The sequence below is a fragment of the Lactuca serriola genome, chromosome 5 (assembly GCF_051521515.1).
Source record: "Lactuca serriola cultivar US96UC23 chromosome 5, Lser_US96UC23_V15, whole genome shotgun sequence".
Taxonomy (NCBI): Eukaryota; Viridiplantae; Streptophyta; class Magnoliopsida; order Asterales; family Asteraceae; genus Lactuca; species Lactuca serriola.
The window spans coordinates 67,794,779-67,805,243 of record NC_136412.1 but is presented as its reverse complement, the minus strand read 5'-3'; the positions used below and the strand labels follow the sequence as shown (position 1 = coordinate 67,805,243).

Here is a 10,465-nt window from a genome sequence, read left to right as displayed (position 1 = left end):
CAAATGTGGTAGCTGATGCATTAAGTCGTAAGGAAAGAAGAGAATCACCTAAAATTCGGATGATGAAGAATGGCATAACCACCAACTTACTAGATGATTTGAGAAAGAATCAAGAGGAAGCCTCGAAGGAAGAGAAGTGGAAAAGTGAAAGGGTGGCAGGGGTAATACAATCATTGGAAAAGGATAGTCGTGGCTTGAAGTGTTTCCAAGGAAGGGTTTGGGTACCACGAGTGGGTGAAGTGCGAAACTTACTTCTCAAGGAAGCGCACATGTCAAAGTACTCAATCCATCCGGGAACAAAAAAGATGTATCAAGACTTATGAAAATCTTACTGGTGGCGTGGTATGAAAAAGGATATAGCCTATTTTGTTGAAAGGTGTTTGACGTGCTTGAAGGTGAAGGCTGAACACCAAAGGCCATACGGTCAGTTACAGTCAATGGAGATTCCAGTGTGGAAATGGGATCACATCACAATGGACTTTGTGACTAAGTTACCAAGGACACCAAAAGGTTATGACGCGATTTGGGTAGTTGTGGATAGATTAACCAAATCGGCGCACTTCCTTCCGATTAAGGAGACGTATCCGTTAGAAAGGCTAGCTAAATTATACGTTGACGAGATAGTGAAACTGCATGGAGTTCCATTATCTATTATTTCGGATCGGGATAGTCATTTTACGTCGACATTTTGGGGTAGCTTCCAACGAGAAATGGGTGCTCGAATAAAATTGAGCACAACATACCACCCGCAAACAGATGGGCAAAGTGAACGGACAATACAGACCTTGGAAGACATGTTAAGGTCTTGTGTTATTGATTTCGGAGGTTCGTGGGAAACTCATTTGCCGTTAATAGAGTTTTCCTACAACAATAGCTATCATGCAAGTATAAAAGTCGCACCATATGAGGCTCTATATGGCAGGAAATGTAGAACTCCATTATGTTGGAATGAGGTGGGGGAGAAACAGTTGGCTGGACCTGAACTTGTTCAGCAAACTACCGACAAAATCCAGGTGATTAGGGATAACATTAAGGTTGCTCAGGATCGGCAGAAAAGTTATGCAGATAAGCGGAGAAAGCCAATAATGTTTCAGGTCGGTGATAAAGTTATGTTAAAGGTGTCCCCATGGAAGGGCGTTGTTCGTTTTGGTAAGCGGGGGAAGTCAAGTCCTCGCTACGTTGGACCCTTTATAATAAAGGAACGAGTTGGAGAAATAGCATATCGATTGGAGTTACCAAGGGAAATGCAGGGCATTCATAGCACGTTCCATGTCTCTAATCTAAAGAAGTGTCTAGCGGACGCCGCCATGGAAGTACCACTTCAAGAAATTAAGGTTGATGAGAAGCTACGATATACAGAAGAACCTGTTGCAATTATAGATCGAAAGGTCAGAAAGTTAAGGAACGTGGAGATTCCTCTAGTGAAAGTTCAGTGGAAGTATCATAAAGGTTCAGATGCAACATGGGAGACTCAGCGAGATATGATAACTAAATACCCTCATTTATTTGATTAGTTCAAAATTCCGAGGACGGAATTTTTCTAAGGGGGGAAGTTTGTAATAACTTGTGTAAAAAAAATATATATGTAATGTATATAATCTGATTATATCAGTTTAAAAGAAAGAGGATTAGTTCACAATTAATGGGTTAATTATATACAAATTATGAGGCTTAATGATCAAAACCGTCACCTTGATTAGGCTAGTTAAATACGAGCAAATGAATGGGTTTCATCGGTTTTAGACTTAGGCATTATAAATAGTACGAAAAATCGAGTGTAAACCCCACAAGAATTTTAGAAATCTACTGAGAATTGAAGGAGAAGTACGAGCTAGAAGTTCTTGAGGATTTTCGGAGTTTTTTTTTGCAATTGAGGTATAATCTCTAATTTAAGCTCGATTAGGTTGTTTGAGTATGTTTATGTCGTGCATTTCATGTTTTGGTTCAACAGTAAGCTTCTGATTCGGCCATAAAGTATATGAATTTGAAGAAAACCCAAATTTTTATATTGATATAGTAAGTATGTTATTTTCAGAATTTTTGGTTAATTTCTTACATAATAGTATGGATGTATGTTGGAAAAAGTGGAGATATGAAATATTTATTTTTTTAGAATTAATTGGGGTAATTGGTCACAAAAATCGGAGCTTTTAGCACTTAGAAATGGCAGAAAATTATAGATAATTTCGGGTAAAGAAGAAGGTAAAAAGCGGGTCTGGATGGAAGACTGTATAACAATGTTTTTATAAAAATATATTTTTCTAAATATATGGTGGTGAGACTGGAAAGGCTGACACATTCCTTTTAGCTGGTACACGATTTGTTTTTTTCAAAAGAATGCCTTAGTTTCTTTCCCTGAATTAAATTTCCATTATAAAATTCTCTGTTTACGGGATCAAAATTTTAAGTTACATAAATGGTCCTTGAAGTATTGATAACCCAATAGTTTATTTTAAAACGACTACTTTTGGATTGGAAATAAATTTTACAAGATGGTCTCTACATTTTTTAATAAATTGACTGAACCCTCTCTTACTGTTATTGGTTTTATTTAGTTTATGTATTTAAAAGATTTGATTGCCCTGAACTTTAAATATTAAAATTTTAAAGCTGAAAATTTTATAATGAACATCGTAATTAACGTAAGTGAATGACTGTTATTTGGTCGAATAAGACATCTGACTAGTTGAACCAAAATGAGCACACATAGGATGTTTTTCTAGGAATGTTGCCTTAGAAAAAAATTATTGGTGGAATGTAGGGTGCGTGTAGCGTGACAAGCTTTGGTTAAGACCTAACCGCCAACAAGGTGAGTTTGGTGTGAATTTTGTGGTTGCTTGCATGAAAAGTTGATTCTAAATTATTTGCAATTATATGTTACTGTTGTTATTGCTATGAATATTTGTGTGAAATTTTGCGAATTATTTCATATAAAAGGGTGAAAATGGTGGATGACATATAGGGAACAGGTGTATTTTCACGGTCTTATTATTAGTCGTCGTACAGGGTGTTAGTACGCGGCGGAGAGCTTACGCTCTGTTTATCTAGCCGTAAGCATATTTGTTGTGCCCGGTGGAGGGACTCGTTCCCTGGAATTGACAGTAGTTCCCTAATGTGTCATCAAGGGTGGAAAGAAATGAAAAGATTTATATTGATAAATTATTGCATTATTTTTATTTTATTGACGTCAATATGCATGAAAACCACGAACTCACTAGGCCCTAGGCTTACCCATTAGAATCTTTAAATGCACGCAACCCAGGAAATTACGTAGCAAGTGGCAGCGGGAATGGAAAGGATAAGGTTCAGACTTGAAGAAGGCGACAAGTTTTGAGGAAGACGTGGCGCACCAAGTGTTTAATTAAATCTCTAATTGCTTCCGCTATTATTATTAATAATTACTTTAGTATTTGAATCTTGATTTTTGGAAGTTTTGGGACTATGTTAAGTTATATTTGAAATTTGGGGTGTTACAAGTTGGTATCAGAGCCAGGTTTAAGCAGATTAGTCGTTGTTTAAACGCCTAAGCTTAAACGGAAGGAGCGGTACATCGCCTAATCTGGAATGCGTCTCGTTTGTAGGTACGATGGATCATGGAAAGGCAATCGTCGATGGTGGGGTGTCAGTTGAGGGTACTAGTGGGTTACTTCCCCACGAGAAGTTGAAGGCCGAGTTAGAGCTCTCTGACTCGGAAGGCAATCTGGAACCAACGACCCCACTCAGCCTCTCTGAACGGGATGAAGAAGACGAGGATGTGGAATCCGAGGTGGAGCCCGAAGAAGATCCTGAGGAGGAGCCCGAAGAAGATCCTGAGGAGGAGCCCGAAGAAGACCCCGAGGAGGAATCCGAGGGAAATCACGTGGAGTACCATGCGGAGCAAAGATACGAAACGTTCCATATGCCTTATGTGGAGTACACGCCAACTAGTCCTGGTACCTACTGGGAGCGACTTTATAAAGATGAAATGCCACAGGCACAGCCCGAGATTCACAGTTTGAAAAGAAAGATTGAAGAGATAGATGAACATAGGTCAAGGCTTGTACAGGAGAACCAAATAAGGGTTGATGCTGCTATGAAAAGTAAACGCAAGATACGAAGGTTGGAACAGGAGGTGTCAGAGCTAAAGAAACCGACTATCACTAAGTTGTGGGAAGGGTTTGTGGCTTGGGCAAAACAAGCCAAGGCCACGACTTACGGATTCCTAGATAAGGTGGTTGGAAGAGAACCACCTCAGGTCGAGGTGTTGGTCATTCAAAGTGGTCCCGGAGATCCAAAAGCTAAAAAGATAAGGAAGTACTTGAAGGAGGGAAAGAGAATATTGAAATATGATGGCATCATTTTTAAAAATTAGAAAGTAGGAGTGCAATGATTTGTCTTTTTTTTTTATTTCTCTTGGTTGTTGGCTTGAGTGACTTGATGTGAACAAGACGTATGCATATTTTTGAAGTTTTAATAATTTGGAATAAAATTTATGTTTGTTATACTTATTGTGTTATAAACATAAATATGTAGTTGATATGTCTTCACGAAGGTCTGGGAGGTTCACTAGGGTCACTCCGGAGGAAGAGCGCATCCCAATTGGAGCTTATGTTAGAGCACCAGGAGATGTTCCAGAAACCCCACTGAACCCGAACGCTAGTCGTGGACGGGGCCAAGGAAGAGGTAGGGGTAGAGGAAGAGGCCGAGGTGCTGTTACAGCACCGATACCTGTACAATCGGCCCATGGTAGCTCTGGATCCCACCGCGGTCGAGGTCGAGGTCGTGGAAGGGGTCGTGCGGCAAACACGATCACTAGAGAGGAGTTGGCTGATGAGATTGCTCGAGCAATTCGAGACACCTTACCAGATGTAATTGCTCAGGCACGAGAAGCAATAATGGGTGAGTATGAAGGTAACTTGGGTGGAGATGAAGAGGACTACGAGTACAGTACACCAAATATGAGTCGTGAACCAAGTATTGCACAACCCACAAGGCACCATGGCGACCACGATCGGCGGGGTTGTAGTTACAAGACGTTCATGAACTGCAAGCCACCCATTTTTAACGGAGAAATTGATCCCGTTTTGTCATCAACATGGATCATGGAGATTGAGGGAACATTCGATACTAGCAAGTGTGCGGATGAGGACAAGGTGATTTATGCTGCGACAATGCTAAAAGGGGAGGCAATACATTGGTGGGGCATGGTGAAGGAGGTTAGGGGGCGTGAGGCGGCCAAGAATATGTCATGGGATGAGTTCCTAAGAATTTTTAAAGAAAAGTTTTGCCCTCGTACAGCGGTTAAACAGTTGGAGGAAGAATTTTTAAGGTTGGAGCAGGGGAATATGACTGTGAGGGAGTACACCACAAAGTTCATGGAGAAGGCTAGGTTTGCCGAATTTTACGTATCTATGGAAAAAAGAAGGGTGGAACGCTATATTTGGGGATTGAGAACAGCTATCCGTGAATTTGTGCAAATTCAGAAACCGGGTACTTTCCAGTCTGTTGTTGATGCTGCAGAAGGTAGCGAACGTGAGAACAATCGTCAAGGTGAAGACAGGGCTTTGGGGAAAAGAAAATGGGAGGGTACAAATAATGATTCGAAGAAAGGCAAGACTTCAGGGCCAGAATGTAAGGTTGATCAAAGCTCTGGAGTAAAGCAATGTCCGAAATGTAACCGTTATCATAAGGGGGAGTGTAATATGAATCAGAAAGTTTGCTACAAGTGTGGTAAGCCAGGGCACATAGCCACAGAATGTAAGACAGGAAGGGTATGTTACGGGTGTGGTTCCCCTAACCACATTAAGTCGGAATGTCCCCAGGGTAAAGGTAACAACAATCAAGGCAGGATAACAGACAATCGGTCGACGGATAAAAAGGTTGACACTGGTAGACCAAAAGCTAGAGCTTTTCGCATGACGGCTCAGGAGGCTCAGGAGACCCCAGATGTGGTGACAGGTACTTTCCTAGTAAACTCAATTCATGCTAGGGTGTTATTTGATTCTAGTGCAAATAGATCTTTTGTGTCTTCTACTTTTTGCAAAAACCTGGGTAGAAATGCAAAGACTCTAGAACATGCCTTAGAAATTGAAACTGCTGACGATCATTGGGTAGTAGTAAGAGAGGAATATGATGATTGCTCTATAGAAATAGAAGGTAGTGTGCTACCGTTAAAATTATTACCTATAGCCCTAGGTGATTTTGATATTGTTATAGGGATGGATTGGTTGTCGAAAAACCAAGCGATTATAGATTGTGAAAATAGGATTGTTCAAGTTTGGGTGCCAGAAAAAGGAATGGTAAAGATTTACGGTGATCGGCGAATTAAGGACTCTATTTTGATATTAGTGACTAAGGCAACTCGTTATCTAAAGAAAGGGTGTCAAAGTTATTGGGCATATGTTCTCGATGCCAAACAGGACAAGCCTGAAATAACACATATACGAGTTGTACGCGAGTTCCAAGATGTGTTCCCTGATGACCTAACTAGCTTGCCACCGGATAGGCAAGTGGAGTTTCGAATCGATCTTACCCCAGGAGTAGCACCGATAGCTCGTGCGCCCTATCGGTTAGCACCAACCGAAATGAAGGAGTTGATGGCTCAGTTGCAAGATTTGCTCGACAAGGGTTTTATTCGGCCCAGTACCTCACCGTGGGGTGCACCAGTACTATTCGTCAAGAAGAAGGATGGGACAATGCGAATGTGCATTGACTACAGGGAGTTAAACAAGGTGACTATAAAGAACCGGTATCCATTACCGAGAATTGATGACCTATTCGATCAACTCCAGGGGGCAAGTTACTTCTCAAAGATCGATTTACGGTCGGGGTATCACCAGCTGAAGGTCAGGGAAGAAGATGTGTCGAAGACAGCCTTTCGAACTAGGTATGGTCATTACGAGTTTTTAGTAATGCCATTTGGTTTGACCAATGCACCAGCTGCATTCATGGATCTGATGAACCAGGTGTGCAAGCCATACCTAGACAAGTTTGTAATCGTCTTTATCGATGACATATTGATATACTCTAAAAGTAAGGCAGACCATGAGCAACATCTGCGGCTAACACTTAGTTTATTGAGGAAAGAAAAATTATTTGCCAAATTTTCGAAGTGCGAGTTTTGGCTTCGGGAAGTCCAGTTTTTGGGACATGTTGTAAACGAACAAGGTATCAAGGTGGACCCAGCAAAGATTGAGGCGATTGAAAAGTGGGAACCACCAAGGACCCCATTAGAAGTACGAAGTTTTCTTGGGTTGGCAGGATACTATAGACGGTTTATACAAGACTTCTCGCGCATAGCTGCACCGCTAACTACCCTGACAAGGAAAAATGTGAAGTTCAAATGGAAGCCAGAGCAAGATAATGCCTTTAACGTCTTAAAGGAAAAGCTTAGCAGTGCACCAGTATTATCTTTACCAGAAGGCAATGATGGCTTTGTTGTTTATAGTGATGCATCCAAGTTAGGTTTGGGGTGTGTTTTGATGCAAAACGGTAAGGTGATTGCTTATGCCTCACGACAGTTAAAGGTTCACGAGCGTAAATACCCAACACATGATATGGAGTTGGCTGCAGTAGTGTTCGCTTTAAAGATTTGGAGGCACTATTTGTATGGGACAAGGTGTCAGATCTTCACTGATCACAAGAGTTTGAAATACTTGTTCGATCAGAAAGATCTAAACATGAGACAACAACGGTGGATGGAACTATTAAAAGATTACGACTGTGAGATATTGTATCATCCGGGGAAGGCAAATGTGGTAGCTGATGCATTAAGTCGTAAGGAAAGAAGAGAATCACCTAAAATTCGGATGATGAAGAATGGCATAACCACCAACTTACTAGATGATTTGAGAAAGAATCAAGAGGAAGCCTCGAAGGAAGAGAAGTGGAAAAGTGAAAGGGTGGCAGGGGTAATACAATCATTGGAAAAGGATAGTCGTGGCTTGAAGTGTTTCCAAGGAAGGGTTTGGGTACCACGAGTGGGTGAAGTGCGAAACTTACTTCTCAAGGAAGCGCACATGTCAAAGTACTCAATCCATCCGGGAACAAACAAGATGTATCAAGACTTATGAAAATCTTACTGGTGGCGTGGTATGAAAAAGGATATAGCCTATTTTGTTGAAAGGTGTTTGACGTGCTTGAAGGTGAAGGCTGAACACCAAAGGCCATACGGTCAGTTACAGTCAATGGAGATTCCAGTGTGGAAATGGGATCACATCACAATGGACTTTGTGACTAAGTTACCAAGGACACCAAAAGGTTATGACGCGATTTGGGTAGTTGTGGATAGATTAACCAAATCGGCGCACTTCCTTCCGATTAAGGAGACGTATCCGTTAGAAAGGCTAGCTAAATTATACGTTGACGAGATAGTGAAACTGCATGGAGTTCCATTATCTATTATTTCGGATCGGGATAGTCATTTTACGTCGACATTTTGGGGTAGCTTCCAACGAGAAATGGGTGCTCGAATAAAATTGAGCACAGCATACCACCCGCAAACAGATGGGCAAAGTGAACGGACAATACAGACCTTGGAAGACATGTTAAGGTCTTGTGTTATTGATTTCGGAGGTTCGTGGGAAACTCATTTGCCGTTAATAGAGTTTTCCTACAACAATAGCTATCATGCAAGTATAAAAGTCGCACCATATGAGGCTCTATATGGCAGGAAATGTAGAACTCCATTATGTTGGAATGAGGTGGGGGAGAAACAGTTGGCTGGACATGAACTTGTTCAGCAAACTACCGACAAAATCCAGGTGATTAGGGATAACATTAAGGTTGCTCAGGATCGGCAGAAAAGTTATGCAGATAAGCGGAGAAAGCCAATAATGTTTCAGGTCGGTGATAAAGTTATGTTAAAGGTGTCCCCATGGAAGGGCGTTGTTCGTTTTGGTAAGCGGGGGAAGTCAAGTCCTCGCTACGTTGGACCCTTTATAATAAAGGAACGAGTTGGAGAAATAGCATATCGATTGGAGTTACCAAGGGAAATGCAGGGCATTCATAGCACGTTCCATGTCTCTAATCTAAAGAAGTGTCTAGCGGACGCCGCCATGGAAGTACCACTTCAAGAAATTAAGGTTGATGAGAAGCTACGATATACAGAAGAACCTGTTGCAATTATAGATCGAAAGGTCAGAAAGTTAAGGAACGTGGAGATTCCTCTAGTGAAAGTTCAGTGGAAGTATCATAAAGGTTCAGATGCAACATGGGAGACTCAGCGAGATATGATAACTAAATACCCTCATTTATTTGATTAGTTCAAAATTCCGAGGACGGAATTTTTCTAAGGGGGGAAGTTTGTAATAACTTGTGTAAAAAAAATATATATGTAATGTATATAATCTGATTATATCAGTTTAAAAGAAAGAGGATTAGTTCACAATTAATGGGTTAATTATATACAAATTATGAGGCTTAATGATCAAAACCGTCACCTTGATTAGGCTAGTTAAATACGAGCAAATGAATGGGTTTCATCGGTTTTAGACTTAGGCATTATAAATAGTACGAAAAATCGAGTGTAAACCCCACAAGAATTTTAGAAATCTACTGAGAATTGAAGGAGAAGTACGAGCTAGAAGTTCTTGAGGATTTTCGGAGTTTTTTTTGGCAATTGAGGTATAATCTCTAATTTAAGCTCGATTAGGTTGTTTGAGTATGTTTATGTCGTGCATTTCATGTTTTGGTTCAACAGTAAGCTTCTGATTCGGCCATAAAGTATATGAATTTGAAGAAAACCCAAATTTTTATATTGATATAGTAAGTATGTTATTTTCAGAATTTTTGGTTAATTTCTTACATAATAGTATGGATGTATGTTGGGAAAAGTGGAGATATGAAATATTTATTTTTTTAGAATTAATTGGGGTAATTGGTCACAAAAATCGGAGCTTTTAGCACTTAGAAATGGCAGAAAATTATAGATAATTTCGGGTAAAGAAGAAGGTAAAAAGCGGGTCTGGATGGAAGACTGTATAACAATGTTTTTATAAAAATATATTTTTCTAAATATATGGTGGTGAGACTGGAAAGGCTGACACATTCCTTTTAGCTGGTACACGATTTATTTTTTTCAAAAGAATGCCTTAGTTTCTTTCCCTGAATTAAATTTCCATTATAAAATTCTCTGTTTACGGGATCAAAATTTTAAGTTACATAAATGGTCCTTGAAGTATTGATAACCCAATAGTTTATTTTAAAACGACTACTTTTGGATTGGAAATAAATTTTACAAGATGGTCTCTACATTTTTTAATAAATTGACTGAACCCTCTCTTACTGTTATTGGTTTTATTTAGTTTATGTATTTAAAAGATTTGATTGCCCTGAACTTTAAATATTAAAATTTTAAAGCTGAAAATTTTATAATGAACATCGTAATTAACGTAAGTGAATGACTGTTATTTGGTCGAATAAGACATCTGACTAGTTGAACCAAAATGAGCACACATAGGATGTTTTTCTAGGAATGTTGCCTTAG

General features: G+C 39.9%; 1 pseudogene; it reads left to right on the top strand.

Moving 5' to 3' along the window:
- The first annotated feature begins 3,586 nt into the window (after positions 1-3,586).
- Positions 3,587-9,242, top strand: LOC145049574 (uncharacterized; annotated as a pseudogene).
- The last annotated feature ends 1,223 nt before the right edge of the window (positions 9,243-10,465 follow it).